Consider the following 18,257-nt stretch of genomic DNA (forward strand, 5'->3'; position numbering starts at 1 on the left):
ATCAGCCAGGCTTGCTTGAATCCAGTGGCACAGTGAGCAAGGTTCCCACATCTGGGCACACCCATCCCACTTAGGGTGAAAAGTGCTATTCAAACAAATGATGGACGGAATGCTAAATAAATCAAACATTCACCCCCAGTCAAAAGATCTGGCTAAAATCCATCGTTCTTTTGCTCACCATGCCACCCCAGTTTAGACCCAGCCATATGCAATTCAGTGTTGACCGTGTGCCTCATGGGAACATCCAGACCGAACTGCCAAGCCAGGTCCTCCCTGGACCGGAAATAAGCATCCTGGGACTGGTTTCTGGGTATTACCCTTCATCAGCCAGGCTAAAAGCTTGAATCCAGTGGCATAGTGAGCAATGGACCCACGTCTGGGCATACACATCCCAGTTAGGGGGAAAAGTGCTATGCAAAGAAATGATGGATGGAATTCTGAATAAATCATACATTCAACCCCAGTCCACGGATCTGTGTTCAATCCATCGTTCTTTTGCTCACCATGCGACCCCAGTTTAGACCCAGCCATATGCAAATCAGTCTTGAACCTGTGCCTCATGGGCACAGTCCAAACCGAACTGCCAAGCAAGGTACTCCCTGGACTGAAAATAAGCATCCTCGGACCGTTTTTTGGGTAGTACCATTTATCAGCCTGGCTAGCTTGAATCCAGTGGCACAGTGAGCAAGGGACCCACCTCTCCGTATACCTATCCCATTTAGGTTGAAAAGTGCTACGCAAAGAAATGATGGATGGAATGCTGAATACATCTTATATTCAACCCCAGTCCACAGATCTGGGTTAAATCCATCATTATTTTGCTCACCATGCCACCCCAGTTTAGACCCAGCCATTTGAAATCAGTCTTGACTATGTGCCTCATGGGAACAGTCCAGACCGAAATGCCAAGCCATGTCCTCCCTGGACCAGAAACAAGCATTCTGGTTATTACCCTTCATCAGCCAGGCTAGCTTGAATCCAGTGGCACAGTGAAAAAGGGTCCCACGTGTGGGCATACCCATTCCACTTTGGGTGAAAAGTGCTACACAAAAAATTGATGGACGGAATTCTTAATAAATTATACATTCACCCTCAGTCAAGAGATCCGGGTTAAATCCATTGTTCTTTTGCTCACCATGCCACCCCAGTTTAGACCCAGCCATATGCAATTCAGTCTTGACCGTGTGCCTCATGGGAACAGTCCAGACTGAACTGCCAAGCCAGGTCCTCTCTGGACTGGAAACAAGGATCCTGGGACTGGTTTCTGGGTAGTACCCTTCATCAGCCCAGCTAGGTAAAATCCAGTGGCACAGTGAGCAAGGGACCCTCATCTGGGCATACCCATCCCACTTAAGGTGAAAGTGCTACGCAAACAAATGATGGACGAAATTCTGAATAAATTATATCTTCACCCTCGGTCAAGAGATCCGGGTTAAATCCATCGTTCTTTTGCACACCATGCCACCCTAGTTTAGACCCGCCATATGCAAATCAGCCTTGACCCTGTGCATCTTGGGAACAGTCCAGCTCCAACTGCCAAGCAATGTCCCCCCTGGACTGGAAACAAGCATCCTGGGACCGGTTTATGAGTATTACCCTTCATCAGCCAGGCTAGCTTGAATCCAGTGGCACAGTAAGCAAGGGACCTCATCTAGGCATAACCATGTTAGTTAGGGTGAAAAGTGCTATGCAAACAAATGATGGACGGAATGCTGAATAAATCATACATTCACCCTCAGTCAAGAGATCTAGGTTAAATCCATCCCTCTTTTGCTAACCATGCCACCCCAGTTTATACCCAGCCATATGCAAATCAGTCTTGACCGTGTGCCTCATGGGAACATCAATACCGGACTGCCAAGCCAGGTCCTCCCTGGACCGGAACAAGCATCCTAGGACCGGTTTCTGGGTATTACCCTTTATCAGCCAGGCTAGCTTGAATCCAGTGGCACAGTGAGCAAGGGACTCACGTCTGGGCATACCTATCCCACTAAGGGTGAAAAGTGCTATGCAAACAAATGATAGACGGAATGCTGAATAAATCATACATTCACCCCAGTCAAGAGATCTGGGTTAAATCCACTGTTCTTTTGCTCCCATGGGAACAGTCGAGACCGAACTGCCAAGCCAGGTCCTCCCTGGACTGGAAACAAGAATCCTGAGACCGGTTTCTGGGTATTACACTTCATCAGCCAGGCTAGCTTCAATCCAGTGGCGCAGTGAGGAAGGTTCCCACGTCTGGGCATACAAATCCCACTTAGGGTAAAAAGTGCTACGCAAACAAATGATGGACGGAATGCTGAATAAATCATACATTCACCCCAATCAAAAGATCTGGGTTAAATCCATTGTTATTTTGCTCACCATGCCACGCCTGTTTAGACCCAGCCATTTGAAATCAGTATTGACTATGTGCCTCATGGGAACAGTCGAGACCGATCTGCGAAGCCATGTCCTCCCTGGACCAGAAACAAGCATCCTGGGACCGGTTTCTGGGTATTACCCTTTATCGGCCAGGCTAGCTTGAATCCAGTGGCACAGTGAGCATGGGACCCATGTCTGGGCATACCCATTCCAGTTCGGGTGAAAAGTGCTATACAAAAAATTGATGAACGGAATTCTGAATAAATTATACACTCACCCTCAGTCAAGAGACCTGGGTTAAATCCATCGTTCTTTTGCTCACCATGTCAACCCAGTTTAGACCCAGCCATATGCAAATCAGTCTTGACCGTGTGCCTCATGGGAACAGTCAAGACCGAACTGTCAAGCCAGGTCCTCTCTGGACTGGGAACAAGCATCCTGGGACCGGTTTCTGGGTATTACCCTTCATCAGCCAGGCTAGCTTGAATCCAGTGGCACAGTAAGCAAGGGACCTCATCTAGGCATACCCATGTCAGTTAGGGTGAAAAGTGCTACGCAAACAAATGATGGACGGAATGCTGAATACATCATACATTCACCCCAATCAAAAGATCTGGGTTAAATCCATCGTTATTTTGCTCACCATGCCACGCCTGTTTAGACCCAGCCATATGCAAAGCAGTATTGACCCTGTACCTCATGGGAACAGTCCAGACCGAACTGCCAAGTTAGGTACTCCCTGGACCGGAACCAAGCATCCTGGGACCGGTTTCTGGGTATTACCCTTAATCAGCCAGGCTAGCTTGAATCCAGCGGCACAGTGAGCAAGGGACCCACGTCTGGGCATACGTATCCCACTTAGGGTGAAAAGTGCAACGCAAAGAAATGATGGATGGAATGCTGAATAAATCATATATTCAACCCCAGTCCACAGATCTGGGTTAAATCCATCGTTCTTTTGCTCACCATGCCACCCCAGTTTAGACCCAGCCATTTGAAATCAGTCTTGACTATGTGCCTCATGGGAACAGTCCAGACCGGAATGCCAAGCCATGTCCTCCCTGGACTGAAAATAAGCATCCTGGGACCGTTTTTTGGGTATTACCCTTTATCAGCCTGGCTAGCTTGAATCCAGTGGCACAGTGAGCAAAGGACCCACCATTCCGCATACCTATCCCATTTAGGGTGAAAAGTGCTACGCAAGGAAATGATGGATGGAATGCCTAATAAATCATATATTCACCCCCAGTCAAGATATCTGGGTTAAATCCATTGTTCTTTTGCTCACCATGCCACCCCAGTTTAGACCCAGCCATATGCAAAGCAGTATTGACCCTGTACCTCATGGGAACAGTCCAGACCGAACTGACAAGCCAGGTCCTCCCTGGACCGGAAATACGCATCCTGGGACCGGTTTCTGGGTATTACCCTTTATCAGGCAAGCTAAAAGCTTGAATCCAGTGGCACAGTGAGCAATGGACCCACTTCTGGGCATACCCATCCCACTTAGGGTGAAAAGTTCTACGCAAACAAATGATGGACGAATTGCTGAATAAATCATACATTCACCCCCAGTCAAGACATCTGGGTTAAATCCATTGTTCTTTTGCTCACCATGCCACCCCAGTTTAGACCCAGCCATATGCAAATCAGTCTTGACCCTGTGCCTCATGGGCACAGTCCAGACCGAACTGCCAAGCAAGGTACTCCCTGGACTGAAAATAAGCATACTGGGACCGTTTTTTGGGTATTACCCTTTATCAGCCTGGCTAGCTTGAATCCAGTGGCACAGTAAGCAAGGGACCTCATCTAGGTATACCCATGTCAGTTAGGGTGAAAAGGGCTACGCAAACAAATGATGGACGGAATGCTGAATACATCATACATTCAACCCCAGTCCACAGATCTGGGTTAAATCCATTGTTATTTTGCTCACCATGGCACCCCAGTTTAGACCCAGCCATTTGAACACCTGCACTTCCAGATACACACCGACTACAAGACCACCATCAGAGGCACCCTCATCTACAGACCCCCGGGACCACGCACACAATTCAGCGAAGACATCGCCGATTTCATCAGCCCTCACGCCCTCCCCTCCGCTGACTACATCCTCCTCGGGGACCTCAACTTCCACCTGGAGAACAACAATGACCGCAATACCACCACCCTGATGGACAACCTCGCCAACCTCAGACTCAAGCAACTGGTGACCACCCCCACCCACTACGCCGGCCACACGCTTGACCCCGTCATCTCCTCCAGCAAGGACGTCTCCTTCAGCCACGCTACCGGACTCCACTGGACGGATCACAGCTGCGTCCACTTCAGCTTCAGAAGGACCACGATCCACCACCGCCCACAACAGGTCCCCCGCAGAAGCTGGAACAAGATCACAGCCGACCAGCTCGCCACATCCCTGAACCAGAACCCTCCAGCCAGCTCAACGAACTCCGACCAAGCCGCCAACAACCTCACGAGGTGGATCAGCAACTGCGCAGACGACCTCGCCCCACTGAAGACTTCCCCCGCCGGACCCGGCACCAAGAAAGCGTCCTGGTTTACCGACGAACTCAAGAGCTCCAAGAAGAACTGCCGAGCCCTCGAGAGAGCCTGGCGCAGAGACTCTACTACAGACAACATGACAACCCTCAAGCTCGCCACTCGAAAACACCACCAGCTGATCCGCACCACCATGAAAACCGCATTCAAGGAACGACTAGACAACAACGCCCACAACTGCAAGGAACTCTTCAACATCGTCAAAGAGCTCTCGAACCCCAGCGCCGAAGACAACAACATCACCCCCTCGCAAGACCTCTGCAACTCACTCGCCTCGTTCTTCCACAGCAAGATCGCAGACATACACAACAGTTTCAGCACACAGCCAACACCCCCTACGACCGCACCGACGCCCCCCACCACCACCATCCGAGCCTGGACCCCGGTCAACACCGAAGACACCATCCGCACGATGAACTCCATCCACTCCGGATCACCAACCGACCCCTGCCCTCACCACGTCTTCAACAAGGCCGACGCCATCATCGCACCCCACCTGCGGGACATCATCAACGCCTCCTTCAACACCGCCACCTTCCCCGAGAGCTGGAAGCACGCCAAACTCAGCGCCCTGCTGAAGAAACCATCAGCGGACCCCACCGAACTCAAAAACTACCGGCCCATCTCGCTCCTTCCTTTTCCTGCCAAAGTCATCGAGAAGACCGTCAACAGACAGCTGGCCGCCTTCCTCGAGACGAATGGATCCCTCGACCACTCACAGTCTGGCTTCCGGGCCAACCACAGCACCAAGACCGCCCTCATCGCAGCCACCGACGACATCAGATCCCTGCTCGACAACGGAGAAACAGCGGCCCTCATCCTCCTGGACCTCTCCGCGGCATTCGACACGGTCTGCCACCGCACCCTACTACAACGCCTCAGCAACATCGGAATCCAAGAGAAGGCACTGGAGTGGATCATCTCCTTCCTCGCCGGAAGAACCCAGAGAGTCTGCCTCCCTCCGTTCAGATCCGAGGCCACCGAAGTCATCTGCGGCGTACCCCAAGGGTCATCCCTCAGCCCCACGCTGTTCAACATCTACATGAGCCCCCTTGCGGCCATCGCACACCAACACAACCTCAACATCATCTCCTACGCCGACGACACCCAGCTGATCCTCTCCCTCACCAACGGCCCCGCCACCGCCAGAACTAACCTACACGAAGGGATGAAAGACGTAGCTGAGTGGATGATGAACAGCCGCCTGAAACTGAACTCAGATAAGACGGAAGTCCTCATCCTGGGATCCTCACCCTCCGCCTGGGACGACTCCTGGTGGCCCCCTGCCCTGGGCAGCGCACCCAAGCCCACAGACCACGCACGCAACCTGGGCTTCATCCTGGACTCCTCCCTCTCCATGACCAGACAAGTCAATGCCGTCTCCTCGTCATGCTTCAACATCCTCCGCATGCTACGGAAGATCTTCCGGTGGATCCACACCGAAACCAGGAAGACAGTCACCCAGGCCCTCGTCACAAGCCGACTGGACTACGGCAACACCCTCTACGCCTGAACGACAGCCAAACTCCAGAAGAGACTCCAGCGCATCCAGAAAGCCTCAGCACGCCTCATCCTGGACATCCCCCGACACACCCACATCTCCGAACACCTGAGAAACCTGCACTGGCTCCCCGTCAGCAAGAGAATCACGTTCCGACTCCTCACCCACGCACACAAAGCGCTCCATAACCAAGGCCCAAGATACCTCAACGACCGTCTGACCTTCTACACACCCACCCGCCAGCTACGATCGACCAGCAACGCCCTCGCCGCCATTTCCCGCATCCGAAGGGTCACAACGGGAGGAAGATCCTTCTCCTACCTGGCTGCCAAGACGTGGAACTCCCTCCCTATCCACCTCCGCCTGACCCAAGACCACTTCTCCTTCAGGAAGCAACTCAAGACCTGGCTGTTTGAGCAGTAGCGGACCCCCTTCCCCCAGCGCCTTGAGACCCTACAGGTGAGTAGCGTGCTATACAAATGCTTTGATTGATTGATTGATTGAGTCTTGACTATGTGCCTCATGGGAACAGTCCAGACCGAAATGCCAAGCCATGTCCTCCCTGGACCAGAAACAAGCATCCTGGGACCGATTTCTGGTTATTACCCTCCATCAGCCAGGCTAGCTTGAACCCAGTGGCACAGTGAGCCAGGGACCCACGTCTGGGCATACCCATTCCACTCTGTGTAAAAAAGTGCTACACAAAAAATTGATGGACGGAATTCTGAATAAATTATACATTCACCCTCAGTCAAGAGATCCGGGTTAAATCCATTGTTCTTTTGCTCACCATGCCACCAAAGTTTAGACCCAGCCATATACAAATCACTCTTGACCCTGTGCCTCATGGCAACAGTCCAGACAGAACTGCTAAGCCAGGTCCTCTCTGGACTGGAAACAAGGATCCTGGGACTGGTTTCTGGGTATTACCCTTCATCAGCCAGGCTAGCTTGAATCCAGTGGCACAGTGAGCAAGGGACCCACGTCTGGGCATACCCATCCCACTTTGGGTAAAAAGTGCTACGCAAACAAATGATGGACGGAATGCTGAATAAATCATACATTCACCCCAGTCAAAAGATCTGGGTTAAATCCATCGTTATTTTGCTCACCATGCCACCCCAGTTTAGACCCAGCTGTTTGAAGTCAGTCTTGACTATGTGCCTCATGGGAACAGTCCAGAACGAACTGCCAAGCCATGTCCACCCTGGACCAGAAACAAGCATCCTGGGACCGGTTTCTGGGTATTACCCTCCATCAGCCAGGCTAGCTTGAATCCAGTGGCACAGTGAGCAAGGGACCCACGTCTGGGCATACCCATTCCACTTTGTGTGAAAAGTGCTACACAAACAAATGATGGACAGAATGCTGAAGGAATCATACATTCACCCCCAGGCAAGAGATCTGAGTTAAATCCATTGTTCTTTTGCTCACCATGCCACCCCAGCTTAGACCCAGCCTTCTGCAAATCAGTCTTGACCCAGTGCCTCATGGGCACACTCCAGACTGAACTGCGAAGCAAGGTATTCCCTGGACTGAAAACAAGCATCCTGGGACCGTTTTTTGGGTATTACCCTTTATCAGCCTGACTAGCTTGAATCCAGTGGCACAGTGAGCAAGGGACCCACCTCTCGGCATATCCATCCCATTTAGGGTGAAAAGTGCTACGCAAAGAAATGATGGATGGACTGCTAAATAAATCATACATTCAAACCCAGTCCACAGATCTGGGTTAAATCCATTGTTCTTTTTCTCACCATGACACCCCAGTTTAGACCAAGCCATATGCAAATCAGCCTTGACCCTGTGCCTCATGGGAACAGTCGAGACAGAACTGCCAAGCCAGGTCCTCCCTGGACTGTAAACAAGCATCCTGTGACCGGTTTCTGGGTATTACCCTTCATCAGCCAGGCTAGGTTGAATCCAGTGGCACAGTGAGCAAGGTACCCACGTCTGGGCATACCCATCCCACTTAGGGTGAAAAGTGCTATGCAAACAAATGATGGACGGAATGCTAAATAAAACATACATTCACCCCAGTCAAAAGATCTGGGTTAAATCCATCGTTATTTTGCTCACCATGCCATCCCAGTTTAGACCCAGCCATTTGCAGTCAGTCTTGACTATGTGCCTCATGGGAACAGTCCAGCCGAACTGCCAAGCCATGTCGTCCCTGGACCAGAAACAAGCATCCAGGGACCGGTTTCTGGGTATTACCCTCCATCAGCCAGGCTAGCTTGAATCCAGTGGCACAGTGAGCAAGGGACCCACGTCTGGGCATACCCATTCCACTTTGTGTGAAAAGTGCTACACAAAAAATTGATGGACGGAATTCTGAATAAATTATACATTCACCCTCAGTCAAGAGATCCGGGTTAAATCCATTGTTCTTTTGCTCACCATGCCACCAAAGTTTAGACCCAGCCATATACAAATCAGTCTTGACCCTGTGCTTCAGGGCAACAGTCCAGACAGAACTGCTAAGCCAGGTCCTCTCTGGACTGGAAACAAGGATCCTGGGACTTGTTTCTGGGTATTACCCTTCATCAGCCAGGCTAGCTTGAATCCAGTGGCACAGTGAGCAAGGGACCCACGTCTGGGCATACCCATCCCACTTTGGGTAAAAAGTGCTACGCAAACAAATGATGGACGGAATGCTGAATAAATCATACATTCACCCCAGTCAAAAGATCTGGGGTAAATCCATCGTTATTTTGCTCACCATGCCATCCCAGTTTAGACCCTGCCATTTGAAGTCAGTCTTGACTATGTGCCTCATGGGAACAGTCCGGAACGAACTGCCAAGCCATGTCCTCCCTGGACCAGAAACAAGCATCCTGGGACCAGTTTCTGGGTATTACCCTCCATCAGCCAGGCTAGCTTGAATCCAGTGGCACAGTGAGCAAGGGACCACGTCTTGGCATACCCATTCCACTTCGTGTGAAAAGTGCTACACATAAAATTGATGGACGGAATTCTGAATAAATTATACATTCACCCTCAGTCAAGAGATCCGGGTTAAATCCATTGTTCTTTTGCTCACCATGCCACCAACGTTTAGACCCAGCCATATACAAATCAGTCTTGACCCTGTGCCTCATGGCAACAGTCCAGACAGAACTGCTAAGCCAGGTCCTCTCTGGACTGGAAACAAGGATCCTGGGACTGGTTTCTGTGTATTACCCTTCATCAGCCAGGCTAGCTTGAATCCAGTGGCACAGTGAGCAAGGGACCCACGTCTGGGCATACCCATCCCACTTTGGGTAAAAAGTGCTACGCAAACAAATGATGGACGGAATGCTGAATAAATCATACATTCACCCCAGTCAAAAGATCTGGGTTAAATCCATCGTTATTTTGCTCACCATGCCACCCCAGTTTAGACCCAGCCGTTTGAAGTCAGTCTTGACTATGTGCCTCATGGGAACAGTCGAGAACGAACTGCCAAGCCATGTCCTCCCTGGACCAGAAACAAGCATCCTGGGACCGGTTTCTGGGTATTACCCTCCATCAGCCAGGCTAGCTTGAATCCAGTGGCACAGTGAGCAAGGGACCCACGTCTGGGCATACCCATTCCACTTTGTGTGAAAAGTGCTACGCAAAAAATTGATGGACGGAATTCTGAATAAATTATACATTCACCCTCAGTCAAGAGATCCGGGTTAAATCCATTGTTCTTTTGCTCACCATGCCACCAAAGTTTAGACCCAGCCATATACAAATCAGTTTTGTCCCTGTGCCTCATGAGAACAGTCGAGACAGAACTGCCAAGCCAGGTCCTCCCTGGACTGTAAACAAGCATCCTGTGACCGGTTTCTGGGTATTACCCTTCATCAGCCAGGCTAGGTTGAATCCAGTGGCACAGTGAGCAAGGTACCCACGTCTGGGCATACCCATCCCACTTAGGGTGAAAAGTGCTACGCAAACAAATGATGGACGGAATGCTAAATAAAACATACATTCACCCCAGTCAAAAGATCTGGGTTAAATCCATCGTTATTTTGCTCACCATGCCATCCCAGTTTAGACCCAGCCATTTGCAGTCCGTCTTGACTATGTGCCTCATGGGAACAGTCCAGCCGAACTGCCAAGCCATGTCGTCCCTGGACCAGAAACAAGCATCCTGGGACCGGTTTCTGGGTATTACCCTCCATCAGCCAGGCTAGCTTGAATCCAGTGGCACAGTGAGCAAGGGACCCACGTCTGGGCATACCCATTCCACTTTGTGTGAAAAGTGCTACACAAAAAATTGATGGACGGAATTCTGAATAAATTATACATTCACCCTCAGTCAAGAGATCCGGGTTAAATCCATTGTTCTTTTGCTCACCATGCCACCAAAGTTTAGACCCAGCCATATACAAATCAGTCTTGACCCTGTGCTTCAGGGCAACAGTCCAGACAGAACTGCTAAGCCAGGTCCTCTCTGGACTGGAAACAAGGATCCTGGGACTTGTTTCTGGGTATTACCCTTCATCAGCCAGGCTAGCTTGAATCCAGTGGCACAGTGAGCAAGGGACCCACGTCTGGGCATACCCATCCCACTTTGGGTAAAAAGTGCTACGCAAACAAATGATGGACGGAATGCTGAATAAATCATACATTCACCCCAGTCAAAAGATCTGGGTTAAATCCATCGTTATTTTGCTCACCATGCCATCCCAGTTTAGACCCTGCCATTTGAAGTCAGTCTTGACTATGTGCCTCATGGGAACAGTCCAGAACGAACTGCCAAGCCATGTCCTCCCTGGACCAGAAACAAGCATCCTGGGACCAGTTTCTGGGTATTACCCTCCATCAGCCAGGCTAGCTTGAATCCAGTGGCACAGTGAGCAAGGGACCACGTCTTGGCATACCCATTCCACTTCGTGTGAAAAGTGCTACACAAAAAATTGATGGACGGAATTCTGAATAAATTATACATTCACCCTCAGTCAAGAGATCCGGGTTAAATCCATTGTTCTTTTGCTCACCATGCCACCAACGTTTAGACCCAGCCATATACAAATCAGTCTTGACCCTGTGCCTCATGGCAACAGTCCAGACAGAACTGCTAAGCCAGGTCCTCTCTGGACTGGAAACAAGGATCCTGGGACTGGTTTCTGGGTATTACCCTTCATCAGCCAGGCTAGCTTGAATCCAGTGGCACAGTGAGCAAGGGACCCACGTCTGGGCATACCCATCCCACTTTGGGTAAAAAGTGCTACGCAAACAAATGATGGACGGAATGCTGAATAAATCATACATTCACCCCAGTCAAAAGATCTGGGTTAAATCCATCGTTATTTTGCTCACCATGCCACCCCAGTTTAGACCCAGCCGTTTGAAGTCAGTCTTGACTATGTGCCTCATGGGAACAGTCGAGAACGAACTGCCAAGCCATGTCCTCCCTGGACCAGAAACAAGCATCCTGGGACCGGTTTCTGGGTATTACCCTCCATCAGCCAGGCTAGCTTGAATCCAGTGGCACAGTGAGCAAGGGACCCACGTCTGGGCATACCCATTCCACTTTGTGTGAAAAGTGCTACGCAAAAAATTGATGGACGGAATTCTGAATAAATTATACATTCACCCTCAGTCAAGAGATCCGGGTTAAATCCATTGTTCTTTTGCTCACCATGCCACCAAAGTTTAGACCCAGCCATATACAAATCAGTCTTGACCCTGTGCCTCATGGCAACAGTCCAGACAGAACTGCTAAGCCAGGTCCTCTCTGGACTGGAAACAAGGATCCTGGGACTGGTTTCTGGGTATTACCCTTCATCAGCCAGGCTAGCTTGAATCCAGTGGCACAGTGAGCAAGGGACCCACGTCTGGGCATACCCATCCCACTTTGGGTAAAAAGTGCTACGCAAACAAATGATGGACGGAATGCTGAATAAATCATACATTCACCCCAGTCAAAAGATCTGGGTTAAATCCATCGTTATTTTGCTCACCATGCCACCCCAGTTTAGACCCAGCTGTTTGAAGTCAGTCTTGACTATGTGCCTCATGGGAACAGTCCAGAACGAACTGCCAAGCCATGTCCTCCCTGGACCAGAAACAAGCATCCTGGGACCGGTTTCTGGGTATTACCCTCCATCAGCCAGGCTAGCTTGAATCCAGTGGCACAGTGAGCAAGGGACCCACGTCTGGGCATACCCATTCCACTTTGTGTGAAAAGTGCTACGCAAACAAATGATGGACAGAATGCTGAAGGAATCATACATTCACCCCCAGGCAAGAGATCTGAGTTAAATCCATTGTTCTTTTGCTCACCATGCCACCCCAGCTTAGACCCAGCCTTCTGCAAATCAGTCTTGACCCAGTGCCTCATGGGCACACTCCAGACTGAACTGCGAAGCAAGGTATTCCCTGGACTGAAAACAAGCATCCTGGGACCGTTTTTTGGGTATTACCCTTTATCAGCCTGACTAGCTTGAATCCAGTGGCACAGTGAGCAAGGGACCCACCTCTCGGCATACCCATCCCATTTAGGGTGAAAAGTGCTACGCAAAGAAATGATGGATGAAATGCTAAATAAATCATACATTCAAACCCAGTCCACAGATCTGGGTTAAATCCATTGTTCTTTTGCTCACCATGACACCCCAGTTTAGACCAAGCCATATGCAAATCAGCCTTGACCCTGTGCCTCATGGGAACAGTCGAGACAGAACTGCCAAGCCAGGTCCTCCCTGGACTGTAAACAAGCATCCTGTGACCGGTTTCTGGGTATTACCCTTCATCAGCCAGGCTAGGTTGAATCCAGTGGCACAGTGAGCAAGGTACCCACGTCTGGGCATACCCATCCCACTTAGGGTGAAAAGTGCTACGCAAACAAATGATGGACGGAATGCTAAATAAAACATACATTCACCCCAGTCAAAAGATCTGGGTTAAATCCATCGTTATTTTGCTCACCATGCCATCCCAGTTTAGAATCCAGCCATTTGCAGTCAGTCTTGACTATGTGCCTCATGGGAACAGTCCAGCCGAACTGCCAAGCCATGTCGTCCCTGGACCAGAAACAAGCATCCTGGGACCGGTTTCTGGGTATTACCCTCCATCAGCCAGGCTAGCTTGAATCCAGTGGCACAGTGAGCAAGGGACCCACGTCTGGGCATACCCATTCCACTTTGTGTGAAAAGTGCTACACAAAAAATTCATGGACGGAATTCTGAATAAATTATACATTCACCCTCAGTCAAGAGATCCGGGTTAAATCCATTGTTCTTTTGCTCACCATGCCACCAAAGTTTAGACCCAGCCATATACAAATCAGTCTTGACCCTGTGCTTCAGGGCAACAGTCCAGACAGAACTGCTAAGCCAGGTCCTCTCTGGACTGGAAACAAGGATCCTGGGACTTGTTTCTGGGTATTACCCTTCATCAGCCAGGCTAGCTTGAATCCAGTGGCACAGTGAGCAAGGGACCCACGTCTGGGCATACCCATCCCACTTAGGGTAAAAAGTGCTACGCAAACAAATGATGGACGGAATGCTAAATAAAACATACATTCACCCCAGTCAAAAGATCTGGGTTAAATCCATCGTTATTTTGCTCACCATGCCATCCCAGTTTAGACCCTGCCATTTGAAGTCAGTCTTGACTATGTGCCTCCTGGGAACAGTCCAGAACGAACTGCCAAGCCATGTCCTCCCTGGACCAGAAACAAGCATCCTGGGACCGGTTTCTGGGTATTACCCTCCATCAGCCAGGCTAGCTTGAATCCAGTGGCACAGTGAGCAAGGGACCACGTCTTGGCATACCCATTCCACTTCGTGTGAAAAGTGCTTCCCAAAAAATTGATGGATGGAATTCTGAATAAATTATACATTCACCCTCCGTCAAGAGATCTGGGTTAATTCATCGTTCTTTTGCTCACCATTCCACCCCAGTTTAGACCCAGCCATATGCAAATCAGTCTTGACCCTGTGCCTCTTGGCAACAGTCCAGACAGAACTGCCAAGCCAGGTCCTCTCTGGACTGGAAACAAGGATCCTGGGACTGCTTTCTGGGTATTACCCTTCATCAGCCAGGCTAGCTTGAATCCAGTGGCACAGTGAGCAAGGGACCCACGTCTGGGCATACCCATCCCACTTTGGGTGAAAAGTGCTACGCAAACAAATGATGAACGGAATGCTGAATAAATCATACTTTCACCCCCAGTCAAGATATCTGGTTTAAATCCATCGTTCTTTTGCTCACCATGCCACCCCAGTTTAGAGCTAGCCATTTGCATATCAGTCTTGACCGTGTGCCTCATGGGAATAGTCCAGACCGAACTGCCAAGTCAGGTCCTCCCTGGATGGGAAACAAGCATCCTGGGACCCGTTTCTGGGTATTACCCTTCATCAGTCAGGCTAGCTTGAATCCGGTGGCACAGTGAGCAAGGGACCCACTTCTGGGCATACCCATCCCACTTAGGGTGAAAAGTGCTACGCAAACAAATGATGGATGGAATGCTGAATTAATCATACATTCTCCCCCACTCAAGAGATCTGGGTTAAATCTATCGTTCTTTTGCTCACCATGCCACCCCAGTTTAGACCCAGCCATATAGAAATCAGTCTTGACCCTGTGCCTCATGTGAACAGTCCAGACCGAACTGCCAAGCCAGGTCCTCCCTGGACTGGAAACAAGCATCCTGGGACCGGTTTCTGAGTATTACCCTTCATCAGCCAGGTTTGCTTGAATCCAGTGGCACAATGAGCAAGGTTCCCATGTCTGGGCATACCCTTCCCACTTAGGGTAAAAAGTGCTACGCAAACAAATGATGGAGGGAATGCTGAATAAATCATACATTCACCCCAGGCAAAAGATCTGGGTCAGATCCATTGTTATTTTGCTCACCATGCCACCCCAGTTTTGATCCAGCCATATGCAAATCAGTCTTGACCATGTGCCTCATGGAAACAGTCCAGACTGAACTGCTAAGCCATGTCCTCCCTGGATCAGAAAGAAGCATCCTGGGACCGGATTCTGGGTATTATCCTTCATCAGAAAGGCTAGCTTGAATCCAGTGGCACAGTGAGAAAGGGACCTCATCTAGGCATACCCATGTCAGTTAGGGTGAAAAGTGCTACGCAAACAAATGATGGACGGAATGCTGAATAAATCTTACATTCACCCCCAGTCAAGAGATCTGGGTTAAATCCATTGTTCTTTTGCTCACCATGCCACCCCACTTTAGACCAAGCCATATGCAAAGCAGTATTGACCCTGTACCTCATGGGAACAGTTGAGACCGAACTGACAAGCCAGGTCCTTCCTGGACCAGAAACAAGCATCCTGGGACCGGTTTCTGGGTATTACCCTCCATCAGCCAGGCTAGCTTGAATCCAGTGGCACAGTGAGCAAGGGACCCACGTCTGGGCATACCCATTCCACTTTGTGTGAAAAGTGCTACACAAAAAATTGATGGACAGAATTCTGAATAAATTATACATTCACCCTCAGTCAAGAGATCCGGGTTAAATCCATTGTTCTTTTGCTCACCATGCCACCAAAGTTTAGACCCAGCCATATACAAATCAGTCTTGACCCTGTGCCTCAGGGCAACAGTCCAGACAGAACTGCTAAGCCAGGTCCTCTCTGGACTGGAAACAAGGATCCTGGGACTGGTTTCTGTGTATTACCCTTCATCAGCCAGGTTAGCTTGAATCCAGTGGCACAGTGAGCAAGGGACCCACGTCTGGGCATACCCATCCCACTTTGGGTAAAAAGTGCTACGCAAACAAATGATGGACGGAATGCTGAATAAATCACACATTCACCCCAGTCAAAAGATCTGGGTTAAATCCATCGTTATTTTGCTCACCATGCCATCCCAGTTTAGACCCAGCCATTTGAAGTCAGTCTTGACTATGTGCCTCATGGGAACAGTCCAGAACGAACTGCCAAGCCATGTCCTCCCTGGACCAGAAACAAGCATCCTGGGACCGGTTTCTGGGTATTACCCTCCATCAGCCAGGCTAGCTTGAATCCAGTGGCACAGTGAGCAAGGGACCACGTCTGGGCATACCCATTCCACTTCGTGTGAAAAGTGCTACCCAAAAAATTGATGGATGGAATTCTGAATAAATTATACATTCACCCTCCGTCAAGAGATCTGGGTTAAATCCATCGTTCTTTTGCTCACCATTCCACCCCAGTTTAGACCCAGCCATATGCAAATCAGTCTTGACCCTGTGCCTCATGGCAACAGTCCAGACAGAACTGCCAAGCCAGGTCCTCTCTGGACTGGAAACAAGGATCCTGGGACTGGTTTCTGGGTATTACCCTTCATCAGCCAGGCTAGCTTGAATCCAGTGGCATAGTGAGCAAGGGACCCACGTCTGGGCATACCCATCCCACTTTGGGTGAAAAGTGCTACGCAAACAAATGATGAACGGAATGCTGAATAAATCATACTTTCACCCCCAGTTAAGATGTCTGGTTTAAATCCATCGTTCTTTTGCTCACCATGCCACCCCAGTTTAGAGCTAGCCATTTGCATATCAGTCTTGACCGTGTGCCTCATGGGAATAGTCCAGACCGAACTGCTAAGTCAGGTCCTCCCTGGATGGGAAACAAGCATCCTGGGACCCGTTTCTGTGTATTACCCTTCATCAGTCAGGCTAGCTTGAATCCGGTGGCACAGTGAGCAAGGGACCCACTTCTGGGCATACCCATCCCACTTAGGGTGAAAAGTGCTACGCAAACAAATGATGGATGGAATGCTGAATTAATCATACATTCTCCCCCACTCAAGCGATCTGGGTTAAATCCATCGTTCTTTTGCTCACCATGCCACCCCAGTTTAGACCTAGCCATTTGCATATCAGTCTTGACCGTGTGCCTCATGGGAACAGTCCAGACCGATCTGTCAAGCCAGGTCCTACCTGGATGGGAAACAAGCATCCTGGGACCCGTTTCTGGGTATTACCCTTCATCGGTCAGCCTAGCTTGAATCCAGTGGCACAGTGAGCAAGGGACCCACTTCTGGGCATACCCATCCCACTTAGGGTGAAAGTGCTACGCAAGCAAATGATGGATGGAATGCTGAATTAATCATACATTCTCCCCCACTCAAGAGATCTGGGTTAAATCTATCGTTCTTTTGCTCACCATGCCACCCCAGTTTAGACCCAGCCATATAGAAATCAGTCTTGACCCTGTGCCTCATGGGAACAGTCCAGACCGAACTGCCAAGCCAGGTCCTCCCTGGACTGGAAACAAGCATCCTGGGACCGGTTTCTGGGTATTACCCTTCATCAGCCAGGTTTGCTTGAATCCAGTGGCACAATGAGCAAGGTTCCCACGTCTGGGCATACCCTTCCCACTTAGGGTAAAAAGTGCTATGCAAACAAATGATGGAGGGAATGCTGAATAAATCATACATTCACCCCAGGCAAAAGATCTGGGTCAGATCCATTGTTATTTTGCTCACCATGCCACCCCAGTTTTGATCCAGCCATATGCAAATCAGTCTTGACCATGTGCCTCATGGAAACAGTCCAGACTGAACTGCTAAGCCATGTCCTCCCTGGATCAGAAAGAAGCATCCTGGGACCGGATTCTGGGTATTATCCTTCATCAGAAAGGCTAGCTTGAATCCAGTGGCACAGTGAGAAAGGGACCTCATCTAGGCATACCCATGTCAGTTAGGGTGAAAAGTGCTACGCAAACAAATGATGGACGGAATGCTGAATAAATCTTACATTCACCCCCAGTCAAGAGATCTGGGTTAAATCCATTGTTCTTTTGCTCACCATGCCACCCCACTTTAGACCAAGCCATATGCAAAGCAGTATTGACCCTGTACCTCATGGGAACAGTCGAGACCGAACTGACAAGCCAGGTC

Source organism: Triturus cristatus, chromosome 5_2, assembly GCF_964204655.1.
Source record: "Triturus cristatus chromosome 5_2, aTriCri1.1, whole genome shotgun sequence".
NCBI classification, from domain to species: Eukaryota; Metazoa; Chordata; class Amphibia; order Caudata; family Salamandridae; genus Triturus; species Triturus cristatus.